Source organism: Nyctereutes procyonoides, unplaced genomic scaffold (assembly GCF_905146905.1).
Source record: "Nyctereutes procyonoides isolate TBG_1078 unplaced genomic scaffold, NYPRO_anot_genome, whole genome shotgun sequence".
NCBI classification, from domain to species: Eukaryota; Metazoa; Chordata; class Mammalia; order Carnivora; family Canidae; genus Nyctereutes; species Nyctereutes procyonoides.
In genome coordinates this window covers 2,015,074-2,031,481 of record NW_026575024.1, presented here as the reverse complement: position 1 = coordinate 2,031,481, position 16,408 = coordinate 2,015,074, and the positions used below count along the sequence as shown (strand labels likewise).

General features: G+C 56.4%; 1 protein-coding gene across 3 annotated transcripts in view; it reads left to right on the top strand.

Moving 5' to 3' along the window:
- The window catches only part of CDH4 (cadherin 4), a 500,836-nt gene that overhangs the window by 180,832 nt on the left and 303,596 nt on the right, over window positions 1-16,408 (top strand). Inside the window, exon 2 of one of the 3 annotated variants that reach the window (XM_055302570.1) lies at window positions 13,519-13,646. The exons of 1 other annotated variant lie outside the window; for it this stretch is intronic. The gene's annotated coding sequence lies outside the window, so the exon portion shown is untranslated. Of the gene's footprint in view, window positions 1-13,518; window positions 13,701-16,408 lie in introns of those variants that run through there. One more of the 3 variants, XM_055302579.1, reaches the window with a different exon arrangement.

The window sequence follows — 16,408 nt, the reverse complement described above, 5'->3', positions numbered from 1 at the left end:
CCTTCATGTCTGAGATATGGTGGACTGGAGAAATCCATAAACACACAAAGAAACTCCACTAAAGGCAGAATGTCTGATTCTGCTGGGTTTTAAAAATATTTTATTTATTCCTGAGAGACACAGAGAGAGGCAGAGACACAGGCAGAGGGAGAAGCAGGCTCCCTGCAGGGAGGACTCGATCCCAGGACCCCGGGGTCTCGCCCTGAGCCAGAGGCGGATGCTCAACCGCCGAGCCCCCCAGGTACCCCCTGCAGGGTTTTGCCCGTGGGGCCACCCGGATCCTGCCGTGAACCTCAGGCGCCCCAGAAGTGTGGGCCGTGACTCTGGCAGGTGCTTGGGCCCCGCAGCGCTACGGCCGTGGTCGGGCTTGTGAGCGCCGAGGGGCTGAGGGGTCAGTGCCCACCGGGCAGGAGGACGTCACCGCCCCGGGGTCCCAGGCAAGAACGTGCACCGCCCTACGAGTGTGTGGCTCTGGTGTCACATGCCGGCATCGTGGCTCCAGCCATCGCTGGAAGTTGGTACCGGACGGGGCTCCCTCTCTGTAGAGATCTGCTTTCTGAGATAAATGTTTATTCCCCGGAGCATCGCAGTGCTTGGATTGGGTAGGATCAGACTAACGGGGGGGGGGGGGAGGGGGTGGCTTGAGGCACATTTGGAGAGAGTCACCCCCTTCTGTGATGGATCCGGAGAGATGCCCCGGCCGGTGCTGCTTGCTGGGCAGCAGTGTGTGCAAGGACAGGGAATCGGGCAGGATGGACGGACAGTGCGTCATGGGGCCGGGGACATCGAGGTCCTTGCAGGGTCCCCGGGGGGTCACACAGATGCTTGAGCTGGGAGAGAGGCCGGGCACAGAGGAGCGTGGGCTGCATCACCCACAGGGCACTGGGTGTCAGGGCGCCGGCATCGGGGCATCAGGAAGGGCTGGCTGCAGCAGAGGCATGGGGTCGGGCAGGGCACCTGCCACCCCCAGGGCGAGTGCTCGGGGTCCCTGTGAGCACGGCCTGCACCTGCCGGTTCTGCAGACTTGCCCCCGTTCCTACCTCCCTTGCTGGGAGCCACGGACACGGAGCGGCTAAAGGTCGGGGGCCCCGACGTGGGGTGGCGGGGGGTCAAGGGGGTCGGGCATGGGATGGGGGGTCGGGATTGGCTCCCCCATGGTGTCTGTCCTGGTGCCCCGACCTCTTCTCCCTCCATGAACGGGCCTGGGGGCACTGGGGGCAGGAGACCAGCCCCGTACCCAGCGGCCTGTACCAGCCCCTCAGCCTTCCCGCCCAAAACCTCACGGGACACACTTCTCCTCACGCAGCACCTGCCAGGCCCAACGTCTGGGGTCCTGCCACCGGGTTCACCCCGCGAGCACCTGTCGACACGCTGGTCCACTTTGTCACCAGAGCTGATTCTAAGCCTCACAAACCCCCAGCCGTGGCCACGGCATCTGCTCGTGTAGCTGCTCCTCCGGATCCGCTGAACATGCCGGCCGAGCTCCCGCGTACCCCGAGGGCCGCTGCCCATCCGTCCCCCTCCCGCCCCGACGCTCAGTAGCCCGGGGACAGGGAAGGGTACAGGAAGGGGCGCCGTCACCGGGCTGCGCAGGCCGTGGCCGCCCGTCCTCACCCCGCCTTTGCAAGAACAATCTGAGCCGTGGACGGACCCAGTCCTTCCCTCCTCCCTGTCGTCGCCCCACTGCGCCCTGCACGGAGCCCGGCACACGCACCACACCAGCCGCCGTCACGGGGGCTCATGCTTTTGTAATGGAGCAGAGCCACTCTCAATTTCGTAAGAGAACATTCCAGATTAACTCGTTTGTTGAGAGCCTCCATAAACAAACGCCTGGAGTTCACGCGGAGCCCCGTGGAATGATCCTTCTAGTGGCTTCGGCTAAAAAGACGTCCCGCGGTGCTGATTGCTCCACGATTGTTTCCGTTGGAGTGAATTATACTTGAGGTAGGGTTTGTACCGGGCTGATTTATTTTAAATTGTAGGATAAGTTCTAAAGCACAAGAAGTACCTACTCTATAAAAAAGTGTCGTGGGGCCCGACTGGCAGCCAGAGAACTGAGTGATAAGAGGCAAAAGCAGGAGTCGGGCTCGGGCGCCGTCGATATTTGGTGACCCTGACTCCTTGCCTTCCCGAGTCTGAAGGTGGAAAGGGTTTTTTATGACATCTTTAGAAATCAGCCGCCGTTCTCCTGCCGGCTGTCCTCTGTTCCTGGCGCATCCTCTAAAAGACCGTGCGGACTTGCAGGGGCACACAGAACCCTAAGCGTGGCCCTCGCCTTCCACGCACGCCGTGTCCTCGGGGCAGCTTGACCTAGAAGCGTCTCTCATTTTCAAAGATGCAAAGACAGGGAATTGGGACGTCCAGCGGTTCTGTGTCAGGCAAGTGTGTGTCTTTTGTCCGTCAGTTTGGAAAGAGCCTCTGCTCACGCCGTGCTTTTGTGCATTGCCTTGCGATCATCCCTCGGTGTCTGTGCCATGCGGGATCGGGACTTCCCAGCTCCTCGTCTGGAGGCTTCTTCTGGGTGTCCATGTCCTGTCCTCCCCTTCCAGCCTCACGAACGTGTCACCTCTCGTCAGGAGATGGAGAAGGGTGTCCTGCATGCTCTAGACCTGCTCTTCTCTGCATCTCCAGCAGTTTGACAGCCGCACTCTGTGCAGCGCCCGACATCTCCTGTGTACATAGCGGGACCCGGGGCAAAACCCAGGCCCGGCCAACGGACCGCTGGTCTCATAAACAAAGTCGTGACAGAGTGGCGTTAAACTAGAAGCAAATTGACTTGTCCCTCGCCGCTCCCCCAGGGCCGGGCTCTCCACCGGGGGTCCACGCGACAGGCCGGTTGGTCCTGATCCCAGTAGCCAAGCCGGGTCCCGTGCTTCCTGCCCTCCATGCTACGTGCTGCACACATACAAAGGTGTTTCATCTTCTCCGCAATCCCAGGCACAATCGCTACCGTGACTTCCATTACGGGTTGATGCACTGTGCAGGGTGGTTGAGCAACTGGCTTTTGGGACCGGATCCGTCTGGTCTCGGAGTCAAAACCCAGTGATCTCCAAATGTAGCCCCTGAGCAGCACTATTTGGGGAAATTCCTGGAAAATGCAGCTCCCTCAGCCCCCTCATGGAGGTTCTGAGTCGGTAGTTGAAGGGTCCAGGGATGTGCATTTTAAAAGTTCTCAGATTGTAATGATGGACCACATTTGGGGATCTGCTATTTTAGATCACGGATTTCTCCCTGGCGACAGTCACATTATTTGATTTCAAGAAAGAAAATCAGGGGCCCCTGGGTGGCTCAGTTAAGCATCTGCCTTCGGCTCTGGTCATGATCCCAGGGTCCTGAGATCGAGTCCCCACATCAGGCTCCCCGCTCAGTGGGGAGTCTGCTTCTCCTCTCCCCCTGCCCCTCCTCCCTACTCATGCACTCATGCTCTCTCTCTCTCTCTCTCTCTCTCTCTCTGTCAACTAAATAAAATCTTTTAAAAATTTGTTTTTAAACTTAAAAAAAAATAAAGTCAAACCCATGCTCACCCTACAGCTCAGTTTTCCCCTCCCAGATGTTATCTAAGGGAAATGAGAGACTTGTACTGAGTGTTCAAAGCAGCTTTGTTCACAACAGAAACCAAGGCAGCCCAGGCGACCAACAGCCAACAGGTGCATCGTGCAGTGGGATTCTGTTCAGCAACGGGAAGGAGCACACCGCTAACACCTATGGCAACGGGTGAATCCAGAAAGTGTGTGCAGTGAGAAAAGACTCACGCGGTGGGATGCTCACTGTACCATTCTGTTTATGTGACATTCTAGAACGAAGCTAATCGATGGTTTGAAAATATTGTCACGGCATCTGCTTCTGGCAGTGGTGGGGGAGTCAGCGTGAGAGTCGGGGTGAGGGGTCTTTCGGGGTTATGGACAACACCCACGATCTGGATGAGGGCCGTCCTGCAGAGCGTGCCTGTGTCACAGCTGAGATCTTTGCATTTCATGCCACGTACATCTCACGTTAAAGGAAAAAAAAAACATAAGTGAGTTTTGCACTCTGCTAATGATATGCACGGTGACATGTTTGTGGGTGAGTTATTCTCACGTCTGTAGCTTGCTTTGGCGTGTTGCAGAATGACATGGCTGGTGGAGGAACGAGGGGCGGGTAGTTATGTGGCACAACAGATACAGGCTGTGATTCAGGAGCTTTCAGGCTGTCCTGTGATGCGGGGATGAAGGGCCTTCCCTCCCGTGGAGCAGCCCTGAGATGCAAGATGGTCACTATGGTTACCTTCCTGCTGAAAGTCTGACAGATGCTCTCGGACCAGGAGCCATCTTCCGTAGCTTCTGGCATCGCTAAGATACAGGAGCTCGGTGGGGATCAGAGGGACCACTTCATCCCCCATGAGGCTGGACTGGAAAGTGGGGCCATCTGCCTTCCCCTTGTAGCCCGGACGTGGGTGCCGGCAGGATGCTGCAAGATGGTGGGGTGGCTCTAGAGTTTTCCCAGATCCACGTGGCAGGTGCCAGAGAGATAGGCCACGGGACACTTCGGCCCACAGCATGTGGTCGGTTCAGGGCAGTGAACTGGCCCCAGCAACACGGCCCAGGGAGCAGCCCACTTTTCCTCCAGTCCCAGTCGAGTCCTCCCATTGAGGGAAGCACGTCAGCACCGTCCTTGCAACAGGAACAGCCCCAAAACGGCTTATTCCCAGGGTGGGGGTGTGGAGGGAAGTCCTCACTGACCCTCCCACGAAGACTGGCTGTAACGTGGACTTACTTCACTGAGGTCCACGTCCGAGGTGTGAATACAACCGTTTAGCAACAACAAAAGAAGATGGCGGGAGGCGGGAGCGGGGGTGGGCGGTGGGCACAGGACTCCAGCTCACCGGCTCCACGTGGCCACTCTCATGCGTGCTCACTGGGCCCATCCAGCTCCCGTGTGCTGCTGCTCCGGGGAGAGCTGCTGCCACTTTGTAATCACAGCAATTTCAACCAACAGGGATGACTGGTTTTATCTGAATAGGTCGCTGTGGCGTGGAAATTACCTGGTAGCAGACTCCCCTGTGCTTATCCTATGAGTGTTTCTTGGTGGCTCCTTAGTGCCCACACTTGCACAGCACACCTTGCAGCCACGTGGAGCAGGCGCCAATGCCCACTGTGTCCGGGCTCAGGTGACACTCGTGTGCCCACTTCTTACAAGGAGCGCCGGACTTGCCGTGTCCCCCTCAAAGAGTGAGGTGTATCTGATGTAGGTTCACTTACTGATGACACTCAAGGAGAGCCGCTGGGTGACATCAGGGGGATTATGGTTTGGGAGACGAGTCTTTGGGAGAAAGTTCTTTACTTGTCAGATAAGAACTCAGGGCTCTCAGTGACTGAAGCCGTCTGGTCTAGAAGGAGCCCTTTGGGCTGGACGTTGTCATCACCCGGGGATAAGCGCAATGAAAATCCTGGTACACTTTCTTCCAACACTGTGGACTGTGTCTACACTCGTTACATGAATCATGAATCTATGCTTGTTCTTGTTTACATTTGCAATAATGAGCTCACGCTCTCGGGCGTTTCTTGACCAAGGGGCCCTTTCCATGCCTACTGCACGTAATTGTCACGTAACATCCAACATGAGGATCTTAAAATACCCCCTGGATTGTTAAAGAAATATAAAATGATATTCAGGATATCGAAGTGCTGACAAGGATGGTTGACTGTACTTTAATGGTCCGACGATGGGCAATTCATGTAACATCTGTATGGTCGCACTCGAGATACGTTTCAGTAGTCAGAAATCTTTCCCTGTGCTGCATGACTGTTTACCAAACTCCTACTGTCTCAAATCATGGGGAACGAAGTGCCTTGTAGAAGAATAACATAATTTTATTGGCGGCTCCTTTGAAGTACAACATATGGCACGTGAGATGACCAACTGCATGTTAACCTCACAGCATTTTTACGCAGGGTTTCCCAACCACGGGTGTGTGCATCCTGTGAATGAGCCCAGAGCTAGCATGTCAGTTTTTAGGAGTTTGCTGTGTGACCAAGTAGACCATGGTGGCTCAGCCCCAGCAGACCCGGTCCTATATGGGGCACTGTAGTGCCCTAAACTTGGCCCTTAGGGTTCTCACTTGCACAGCAAGGGGAACCATCTAGATCTCCTGTCTCCAAACCTCTAGTAGGACAGGTGGCTCTGAGCAGCATGTGTGTGACTCTCGTGATGCTGGCAAACTTCACCACCAAACACTGATGAAAAGCAGAAGACGCAAAAAAGAGGGACAACACAGAATGACTTAGGTGACTGTGTGTCATGTGGAGCTTAGGTAGTGGATAGAATATTGAAGGTCCATAAAAACTGTGATTTGGTTGTAAAGAACAGAGAAAGAATTTCCTTTAGGGCAATTTTAAGACAAGTGCACATTATTTTAATTTTGACCCCACGTGTATGTATTTTTTCTGTTGTGTTGGCAGTGTTGATGTTGATGGTGGTGGCATTAGCGTGTTGGTGATGGTGGTATTGATACTGGTTGCTGTGGTGTTGCTGGCAGTAGTGTGGTTGATGTTGGTGATTGTGGCTTTGGTGGTGTCATATTGGCAGTGTTGATATCAATGGTGGTGGTGGTGGTGGTGGTGGTGGTGGTACTGTTGGTATTGGTAGTGGTTAGTGTTAACAGTAGTGTGGGTGTGGTGGTAGTGATGGTGTTGATTGGGTTGATGCTAGTGGTGGTGGTGGTGTTGGTGGTGGTAATATTGGTATTGGTGGTTAGTGTTGCTGACAGTGGTGTTGGTGTGGATGGTGGTGGTGGTGATGGTATTGATTGTGATGTTGGTGTTGGTGGTGATGGCATTGGTGGTGGGTGTCAATGTGGTGGCGGTGGTGGTATTAGTATTGGTGGTAGTGTTGCCAACAGTGGTGTTGGTAGTAGTGGTGTTGATGGTGGTATTTGTGTCAATGGTAGTGTTAGTGGTGGGTAGTGGTGGTGGTGGTAGTGCTGATTGGGTTGATGGTAGTGGCGGTTGTGGTATCGGTGGTGGTGGTATTAATGGTGGTGATGGTATTGATTGTGATGTTGGTGTTGGTGGTAATGGTGGTGGTGGTAGGTGCCAATGTGTTGGTGGTGGTGGTGGTGATGGTGTTGATGGTAATTAGCGTTGCTGACAGTGGTGTTGGTAGTGGTGGTATTGATGGTGTTGAGGATGGTGTTGGTATTGGTGGTTAGTGTTGGTGTTGATGGGCCTCTTGGTGAGTTCTCGCCTTCCCAGTGGAAGGCTCTGTAGAGAGATGGCTACCTACTGAAGCATCACTGGGACTGGAGATGCCGTAGCAAAGAGGTGAGACAAGATGCCTGTCCTCGTGCAGCTCACTCGCCATCTGAGCAGCGCAGGTGCATGATGACCAAGTCAACGTCCAGTGATGATATCAGAAAGCAGGTAGTGCTGTGGACACAGTAAAAATAGTAAACATAGATCAGCGGAGAGCTGGGCTCCTCTAAACTGAGTGACAGGACAGGTGACTGAGGCACAGGGACAAGCGAAGCAGCTGGAGGCTGCATCGGGACCGTCCGTGCTGAGTGCAGGGGCAGGAAGGCACGGGGGTCTGGTGGACGGGCGTGGAGCATCATGTCTGGCGTGGAGCGGCCACAGTCACCCGCCAGGGGGTCATCCAGTGGCTTGGATTCAGCCCTGTGTGGGGGGCCCTGCAGGAGGAATGAAGTATGTGAATTCACCTCAGGACTCAAGCAAATCACTCAAACCCACGTGCTTTTAGCTCAGACGCTTTCCTGGAAATCCAGCAGAGCGGATCTTTCCCTCTCTGGACCTCTTTCTGGAAGAAGCTGAAGGTGAGTCCGCTCCGGACCAGCCGCACACCTTCAGCGTGGACCTTCCAGCGCCCACGGTCCACAAGACGGGCCGCGCTCAGTTTAGGGTCTGTCTTCCCCACTCCCGCCTGATACTCAGAGGTAACCCCGTGGTTCTCCGCATTTTTCTGCTTCTCACAGAGCAATCTTCCCTTCTGTGGCTCGTTGCCTCTGTTGCCCATAAAAATATATTTTGGAAAAACAAGCTGCATATTGAGTGCTGCTGAGCTGCCGTAGGAAAGGCCTTGGTGGCCACAGCCCTGCACGCCATGTCATCGGTTCTCCTTCATGACGGCAGAGGTGTGGCCGGAGCAGATGGCACGGAGCGCCTTTGTGCCTCCCTGTGAGCGGTGCTCCCACAGGTGGCATCACGGTTTGGAGGCTGCGTCCCCACCCCGTCCACGGAGAGGCTGGTGGTCTAGCAGGTTCTGCTGGTCCTCCCTTCCCCCATAAGCCCAGTCCTCGCCCAGTCTTGTTGGGTGTCAACTCTCTGGCCAGAGTCATGGCCCCTCCCACCCCACCCCTACCTACCCTGTGAGGTGAGCCCCCCAACCAGGGAGAGAGCAGACCCTGCGTGTGTCCCGCAACGAGGGAAAGCAGGGAAGCCCAGCGGGTGGGCTCTGGAGGCAGAGGCGGCCCCGCCAACCCTGCTGTGGGGCTTCTGTGGTGCCCGGGCTCTCCCCCGAAACAAGACCTAAAAACCAGCAAAGTGAGACCCCAGGTTCTTGTTGCTGAGATAGTCCACCCGCTAAATTCCCCGCGTGAAACACAGGGTGGGAGGGAAGCGTGCATCTGGCTGAGCTCATCGCCCACAGCCACGGAGGAGCCTGTCAGAGGTGTCAGTGCCCCGGGGGCCCGCCGTGGCGGGACAGTCCCCACGGACTCTGTGCACCAGCCCCCGGGGGCCCCAGAGCCGCCCTCCCAGCTCCCAATTGTTTAAAAAATTATTATTTCTGTTCATCCTGAAAGTTTAGAGATTTGCATAAAATGCTGCCTTCATCTTCCTTGTTTTTTTTTCTAAACTTGATAACGAAATCTCCGTCTCTGCCCTCACATGCTGTGTGCAAATCACTAAAATCTATAAACCTTGAATAGATTTAGAAAATCATACGCTGCTATGAAAGAAACCCATAAATGAGTCTTTGTATTTGAAGTTTTGTCATTTAACAAATGCATTGTTATCCATTATCCCTTCAATACTTAATAAACAGCTCGTAATGAAATACAGAGGGGCACGATGGGAAGGGCTTTCTTCCCTTCCTTTTTTTTTTTTCAAAAACAGCTATTTCCTTGCAGGTAGTAATTTTGTTTTAAGAAGAGCGATGTTTAGCGCCAGGCCTTTTAATAAAGTATGTGTGAGAGAATAATTCTCCTAAAACATTCTGTATCTACGGGAATCTATATGTGGGAGAACTTGAATTATTCTCTAATAGACTTTATTACATAGCAGTTAAGAATTTGTCTAAGAGACATCTAGTCAGAGGCATCAATCTTGGCTAACGAGGCACGGGAGAGAAAGGAACTTACTGGAAACTGGTGTCATTCCCTACTCGGGAGAATTCTTTGCCTGCTCCCGGGCTGCCCTTTCCTTCTGGAGGATCGAGCACTCCAGGCCGCGGATTGCTGGAGCATGGGCGCGTGCGCACACCGAACACGATAAGCCGCAAACAAGGGAACCAGCACGTGTTGGCTGAATCCACACTTTCTGGGGGTGTGCCGTCTGCCAGTGCGGAGTCTGCCCCGGGGAGACCGAGGTACCCAGAGGCCTGTCCTCAGGGAGCCCACCTGAACGGCAGGGCCAGCAGGCAGAGACTCGGTCTCAGGAGCCAGGGGTGGAGGCCCAGGTAGGGGCACACCTGCTATGTTAATAAATTAACACCCACGTGGAGCGTCTGTTAAGAAACTGATGGAAGGTGAGAGGGGACGCGAGGGAGCCAGAGGCGGAGAGCGGGAGAGGGAGGGACACCCCCAGACCCCTGCGGCATTGGCGAGAGCCACGGCAGGATTCTCGCCCAGTATTCATCGTGAAATCTTTCAGACTTACTGAAGAGCGGGGCGTGGAACACCTGGACACCCCCCGTGTAAATCCTGCCCTTCATGTGCTGCCGCGCGTGCTCCGTCCCACGCCCACCCCTACATCACCATCCTTGTCTGGGTTCCAGAACAGCAGTGGGGGTGCCAGCCGGCTGCACCCAGACACCCCAGCAGGATTTGCTGACATTTTTGAGGCAGACGGTCACAGAGAGAAAAACGCACACGTTCTAAGTTCAAAAACGCATACACGTGCGCAACCAAAACTCCTATCAAGGCACAGAACATTCCAGAAAGTGCTCTTGTGCCCTGGTCAGCTCTCCCCACACACCTGGCCCCAGAGGCAGGTGCTGCTCTGATGTCACCGTGTTGCCCGCCCGTGTGCGTCCGCCTGCAGCGCACCTGTCCGGGCTGTACCGCAGCTTCGGTTTGGGTTTGGGTTTTGCCGCCCACCTGACGGCGGCGCTGCCCGCGTGCAGCTGTTACGAACGAAGCCGTCGCGACCACCTGTAAACGCCCCGCCGGGGCAGGTGTTCCCCGCTTCTCCTTGGTGACCGCTCTCGGCCGCGGTCCCTTCATCTGGCATCAGAGCGGCGGCCCCGGCGCCTACCGTCCGCGCAGTGCCCTCCGCCTGTGTCAGGTGTCTCCGTGGACCGCGTGTTCGGGTCCTGCCTGATGTTCGTCTGTGTTTTCTGTTCCTGCCCTGGAAGGGGAACGTGTGTGGTCCTTTCAGGTTTATTATTGACGTGGTTGGAGTCAGATCTCCCCCTTGATGTTTGTGGTTTTGTCTCCCTTTGTGACCTCTCTCTCTCTCTTATCTTTCTTTTTATTTTAATTGATGCCTTTTTTTTTCTTTTAGAATTTTGCGTTATTTATTGGAGTCTTACTTCTGCCCTTTAAGTTAGTTTAGGGTTGTTGTAGGGATTGCGGTGGACACCACAGTCCACTTGAGGCTCCATTCGGGGAGAAGCCGAGGCAGAGCCGTGGGAGGGCGGGCGGCGGGGGCCAGCCCGTCTGCAGTGCAGCGAAGGAGGATGTTCAGAGTGTCTGGCGCGGGCGACCACAAACGTACGCTCACGCTCTCCTTACCGTGTAAATATCGATGCTTTAATAATTGATTGTAAGCAAACTCAGGGGATGGCATGGCTCCAGTTTTTATTACCTCTTTGAAGATAATTCAATTTAATAACTGCTGGATTTCTAAATCCCCTTACTATTTATAGTAAGCATTGAGTGTTAAGATCAACTCCCGAGAACCAAACAGCCACAGCGGGTCTCGTCACCTGCCCCCCTCTGCAGGTGAGTCGAGGACGGTCACAGGAAGTCCATCCCAAAAATGGACATGGTTTTTTGACCCAGGATCAGTGGAAACTCTGTCCTACTGGCTCTGTCTCCTCTGTGAGGAGGAATTAAGCTGAGTGAGGGCCCCAGGACCGTCTGGTCCTCTGGAGGAGCCTCCTCCAGGGTGTTCATGGAAGCCTGTGGGCCGGGAGCCTGGGGCAGAAGACGTGGACGTATGGGTGAGCGAGGATCCGACTCGGAACCAAGTGTCGGGCTGTGCAGGGAAGGTTTCTCAGCCCACCCTGTGTGGCTGGAGGGTGCATGGCTGGAGGGTGCCTGGCTGGCGGGCAGCCTGCCATCCCACAGGCCTGCATGTGCAGGGACCCCATGGGGGCAGTGGTTTGGAGTGACGCCCCAGGGCCAGACGCCTCTGATTGATCCTGGTTCCCCCAACACCTCCAAGCCTCATGTGCTCAACCCCAGATTGGGCGGGGGGGACAGTTCTGTGTCTGGGAGGGTCAGTGGGGTCATGCACCCAAAGCTCTTAGAAGAGCACCAGCCCATCCCAAGTGTCACGGAGTCATCACTGGGCCATTATAACTATTATTATTAACTTTATGATGGATCCTGTTGCCGTGACAATGGCCCTCAGTGTGAGGACCACCGCTTTCCTGTTGGGAGCCACCGGGGCATCCTCCTCGGATGTGGGGTCGCCCGGCTGTGCACGGCCTCCTCTGGCCTCAGCATGGGGGAAGCAGTCAGTCGTTCGTCTATATTACCGCCGTGTATGTCAGGTAATGAAGACAGCACGGGCTGCACTGGGAAATGGAAATGAAATTTTTAATAGCATCTCCAGCAGTGACGAAGAAAGGAGGGCACAGGAAGCCCCAGCTCAGCGGCCACAGATTACAGAGTTGTTACTCACACTTGCCTTTGGAGGCACGAAGTGCGTTAAGATGCTACCTTGGGAGCGAGCTCACACTCGGGGCTCACTTGTGAAAACCGCACATTGTCCGAGCCAAGGGCAGTGCACACACGCCGCCCGACAGGGCCAGGGCCCGCCCCGCTCGAGCATCAGGTGCCGCCTCAGACCACGACCGAGCTCACCCCCAAGGGATGTGCGGCCTGTGTGAGCTTGTGAAGGAGAGAAGGATAGAACGAGAGGAGACCAGTGGCTGCAGCTGTAGTTTGTGTTCTTGCCCCTGGAGGTATTCGGAGGCCCAGATGGTGGGAGCTCCTGCAGCCGCCGCCGTGGGCAGGTGTTGTGATGAGATTTGACCCTAGTCGCCAGGGTGACCGCTGGCTGGGTCGCCATAGGGTGAGTGGGAGCAGTTCCTACAAATGTTCGTGGTTCGTCTCTGTGAGCTGTGTTGAGACTGTTGGCCAGTCGAGCGCCTGTCCTTCGGCCCCGTGACCCAGGATCCCCAGATAACCTGGGTGCAGGAGGCTCACTGGGAATTTCAGGCCCCTCTTGGGCACAGGCAGGTGTTCCTATGAGGCCTCTTGCCACAGAGTTAGGAAATGCAAACTCATTATGTTTGAAGATCTGGAACGGTTACCGCTCTGCAGCAATCCACCGAGCGTGTCTCTCCAGGAAACTAATGCAGTCAGGGAAGAAAGAACTTTCTTCTCCCGTAGATAGCGGATGATCTCCATTTTTTGTATAGCCCTAGACTGGTCATACCTGGTCACACTCGGAGCAAGAGGAAAGCTCAAGTGGGGAGGCGGCACCATGGTCCAGCATCCTCACTCGAGCTGCTTCTCCGTATTGGATGCTAAAGCTCCAAAGTTTCAGGGTCAATGACTCCTTCCCCAAAAAATAATTAATTAATTAATTAATTAATTAATTAATAACTCACTCACTCACTCCCTCCCTCCCGTGAGCAGCTGAGCGTAATTTGGACACTGTTTGGCCTCTCTGCAGAAGAGCTGATGCAGCTGGATGGAAGAGGAGGACCCAGGGAAACTGAGAGAAACAGGGTGTGGCCCCTAGGAAATGCCCCTGGTTATTGCTACTTACCTGGCTCCCTGTTCAGGGCGTTGAGACTCAAGAATGATTTTATTAGGCGAGCGGTGCAGTTGGGACGAACCGTGGTCCAGACGTCAGGAGCCTCCTTCAGCCTGTGACCCCACTACTTCTGAGGGCACCTGTCTCCACGACCTGGAGACACTCTCTGGTTGCCTGACTCGGGAGGGGCTCAGTAGTGAGTGGAGGAGCGTGTTCCGGAAAGCATGTGCCGCGCCGTGTGGACTAACGGGGTTCCAGGGTACTTGTGGGGATAACCAGAGTCCACCTGTCGCTGTCACCACCATCATTAGGGAGCCAGAGGGGAGCGCAGCTAGACCCCACTAATGAAGCTTCTCTGTTCTCTTCTTCCTAGGTAAGTGATCCCGCCGCTGAGCTGGACGCGCGTGCCCGTGACACACCCGCCTGCCTGCAAGAACGTGTCTCCCTCCCCTCGTTCCCCCGGGGCGCTGAGCGGAGGGCCCGTGTGAGCTGGGAGGATTGGTGAGCGCATCCGCCACTCCAGCCGCGTGCGAGCGACACTGGTCACACCTCGGGGTCTGTGATGCGCCGCTAATGTGCACGTGAGGAAGGGGCGGAGATGAGGTGGCCAAGCAGCGAACCAGTATCTCTCTAATTCGAGAAACCAGCATAGAAAACAGTTAACCTCGGGGGCGCCTGGGTGGCTCGGGCGGTTGAGCCTCTGGCTCTCGGTTTCTGCTCAGGTCATGATCTCAGGGTCGTGGGATCGAGCCCCACGTCAGGCTCGGCGCTCAGAGGAGAGTCTGCTTGGGATTCTCTCCCCCTCTCCCCCTGCACCCCCCACTCGTGCTCTCTCTCTCTCTCAAATTCATAAATCTTAAAAAGGAAGAAGGTGGTTAGACTCCACGGGGATGCGATCCGCAAGGCCCAGGTGATGCAGAGCGCAGGATTCCCGCGTGAGCTTCAGGCCTAGCAGCCTGGTGGTGGTCGGTCTGTCCATCTTGTTGCGTGTGACCTGAGAGCATGGACACTTGCCGGGAGTCCGTTTCCTGCTCCCTGGTGTCCGCAGGTTGGCTCTTTTGAGGCTAAGGTGGTTCTTTTGGTTTGTGGCAACTAGTTCAGAGGTGTTTTCAGGTTTTTTTTTTTTTTTAAATTAACAATAAGTCGCTAACGGTCTGTCCTGCTCACTGGGAGGCAGCATCGGGTACAGTGTGACGTCGGTGTGGTCAGGAGATGCAGCGGCTGACCTGAGCTGTGCGGGGAAGTCCTGCCCCGGCCCTGAGTGGCAGACTTGTCCCTCCCCTGAGTTCATATGGAACCGTACCCGTGCTGCTCTTCCACAAAGAGAACAGCAAAGCCGAGCCGTGAGCTCTCCCAGGCTGGCCGCGCCGTGTGTTCGTACACTCCCACCTCGTGTCGCGTGGGGTCGGAGGCGGGGGGAGCTCAGGAGACCAAGGGAGGCCGGGAGCCAGGGTGATGGTCGTCCCTGCCTGAGCGTGCTCGGCCCGCCTGCTGGGGGGGGCTCCCCGAGCATTACAGGGAGCCCCCCCCCTTGGTGTGAGCTTCCCGGTGTCCGGGGAGTGGAGGGAAATGGGATGTCAGGAGAGAGAAGCCATCTTCCTCCTTTGTCATCCCTGGTGGAAACTACTGTGGTCAGGAGACCAGCAATACCCCTGTCCGTACCGGCGCATCCTAGCGGACGACAGTCCCAACGTTCCGAGACAAAACACCTGGAAGGTTCTGTGTGGTTGTTTGGCCAATTCACTTATTAAGACAGTGGGGTAACGTTGAAGTTAAACTCACGGACTTCCTCTAGGCCACGGATGATTTGGCCTCGGGAAAATTCTCAGTGGCCGGGCGAGACCCAGGGAGAAGCCAGCCGGGAACAGCGTGGGCAGTACGCGCCCTGGGGAGCGCGGGGGAGGACGAGGCAGTCGTGTTGCATGAGCCTGGGCAGCCAGACCCCCGGGGTGTTTGCTCTGCGTGGAGGAACCGGGTCAGGAAACGGGGCGCGCCGTGGGGCGGAGGCCCTCTGGGGAGAAGCAGCGGCTCGCCGCGGCCCGAGGGGGAGGGCATCGCTCTGCGCGGTCACGGAGCGTGGCGAGGCGGCCCCGGTGCACACACCCAGTTGTGAACGTGAGGGACTGTCTTTTAAAACGACCAAGGAAATAGGGGAAAAGGTCACCAGATAGACTGGTTTCCCTAAAAGGGAACCCAAACCCTCCTTTGGAAACGCAGCCGGGTTGTCTTTGTGGGTTCGAGGGAGCATGAAGGGGGGGGCGTGTTCTGCAGGTTCTGGGTCGGGCGGGGGGAGCCGGCCCTCGCCCTGACTCCGGCATCTGTGGGAGGACTCGGGTCACAGGCCACGTGAGGACGCAGGTCAGAGTCCCCTTGAGTCCCGGTGCCGCCTCTGGCCGGAGGATGCCGATCCAGGGGTGGAAGTAACCACGTTGTGAGCGAATTGGCCGAGCTTCCATGTCATCGGCCTCATGGTGCCCAGCCCGGCAGGTGAGTCTGTGGGTAAAATTGCACGGCGCTCCCCGTTCGCTGTGAGGAGGGCCACTTAGTCCCACAACGGAACTGTGTGTCTTTGGTGAGAGACTTTCCCTGGACGTGCCCCTTCCTTGCTCGCTGCTCCGCTCCGGGCCAGGTCCTCTGGCTCAGTGTGGCCGCAGCAAGGGCCGCTCCTTTTGTCCTCCCTCAGATTGGGGCACCGCCGCCTCTGGGATGGGGACCTCACTACTGACAGGTGTCTGCAGGGCTCTCGAGTCCCCGGGCTCGGCGTTCGATGCCCCAGGTGGCGCCCCGCACGCGGCGCTGCAGAACGCCCACTGCTCCGTGGGGTCACTCCATGGCTGGACACCAGTGGGGCCAGGACACGTGACCTCCTGGGACACCCAGGCCTTCATTCGTCCCGAGCCCGGCTCGGTCTGGGGTTCAGGAGGCCAGGTCGGCCTTTCGGAATCCAGTTGTAGAGCCGTGTTTCCAGCTTCACCTCTAGAGACGTGTTTGCTGCTGAAATGAGGCTCAGCATCGGTGAGTCCTCGGGAGGACTTCCGCCCCCGGGCTGTTTGGCAGCACCCGTAGCTCAGGGGCTCCCGGCCGAGGTGGCCCATGCCCAGGAGGTGTTGGGCAGTGTCTGGAGGCATTTTGGTTGTCGCCACGCCCCGGGGGGAGGCATCCACTGGCATCTGCAGGGGACAGTCAGGGGCGCGGCTAGACATCGCACAGGACAGCCCCCAATACAGACGCGTCCTGCCCCAGGCGTCACTGGGACCAAGGTT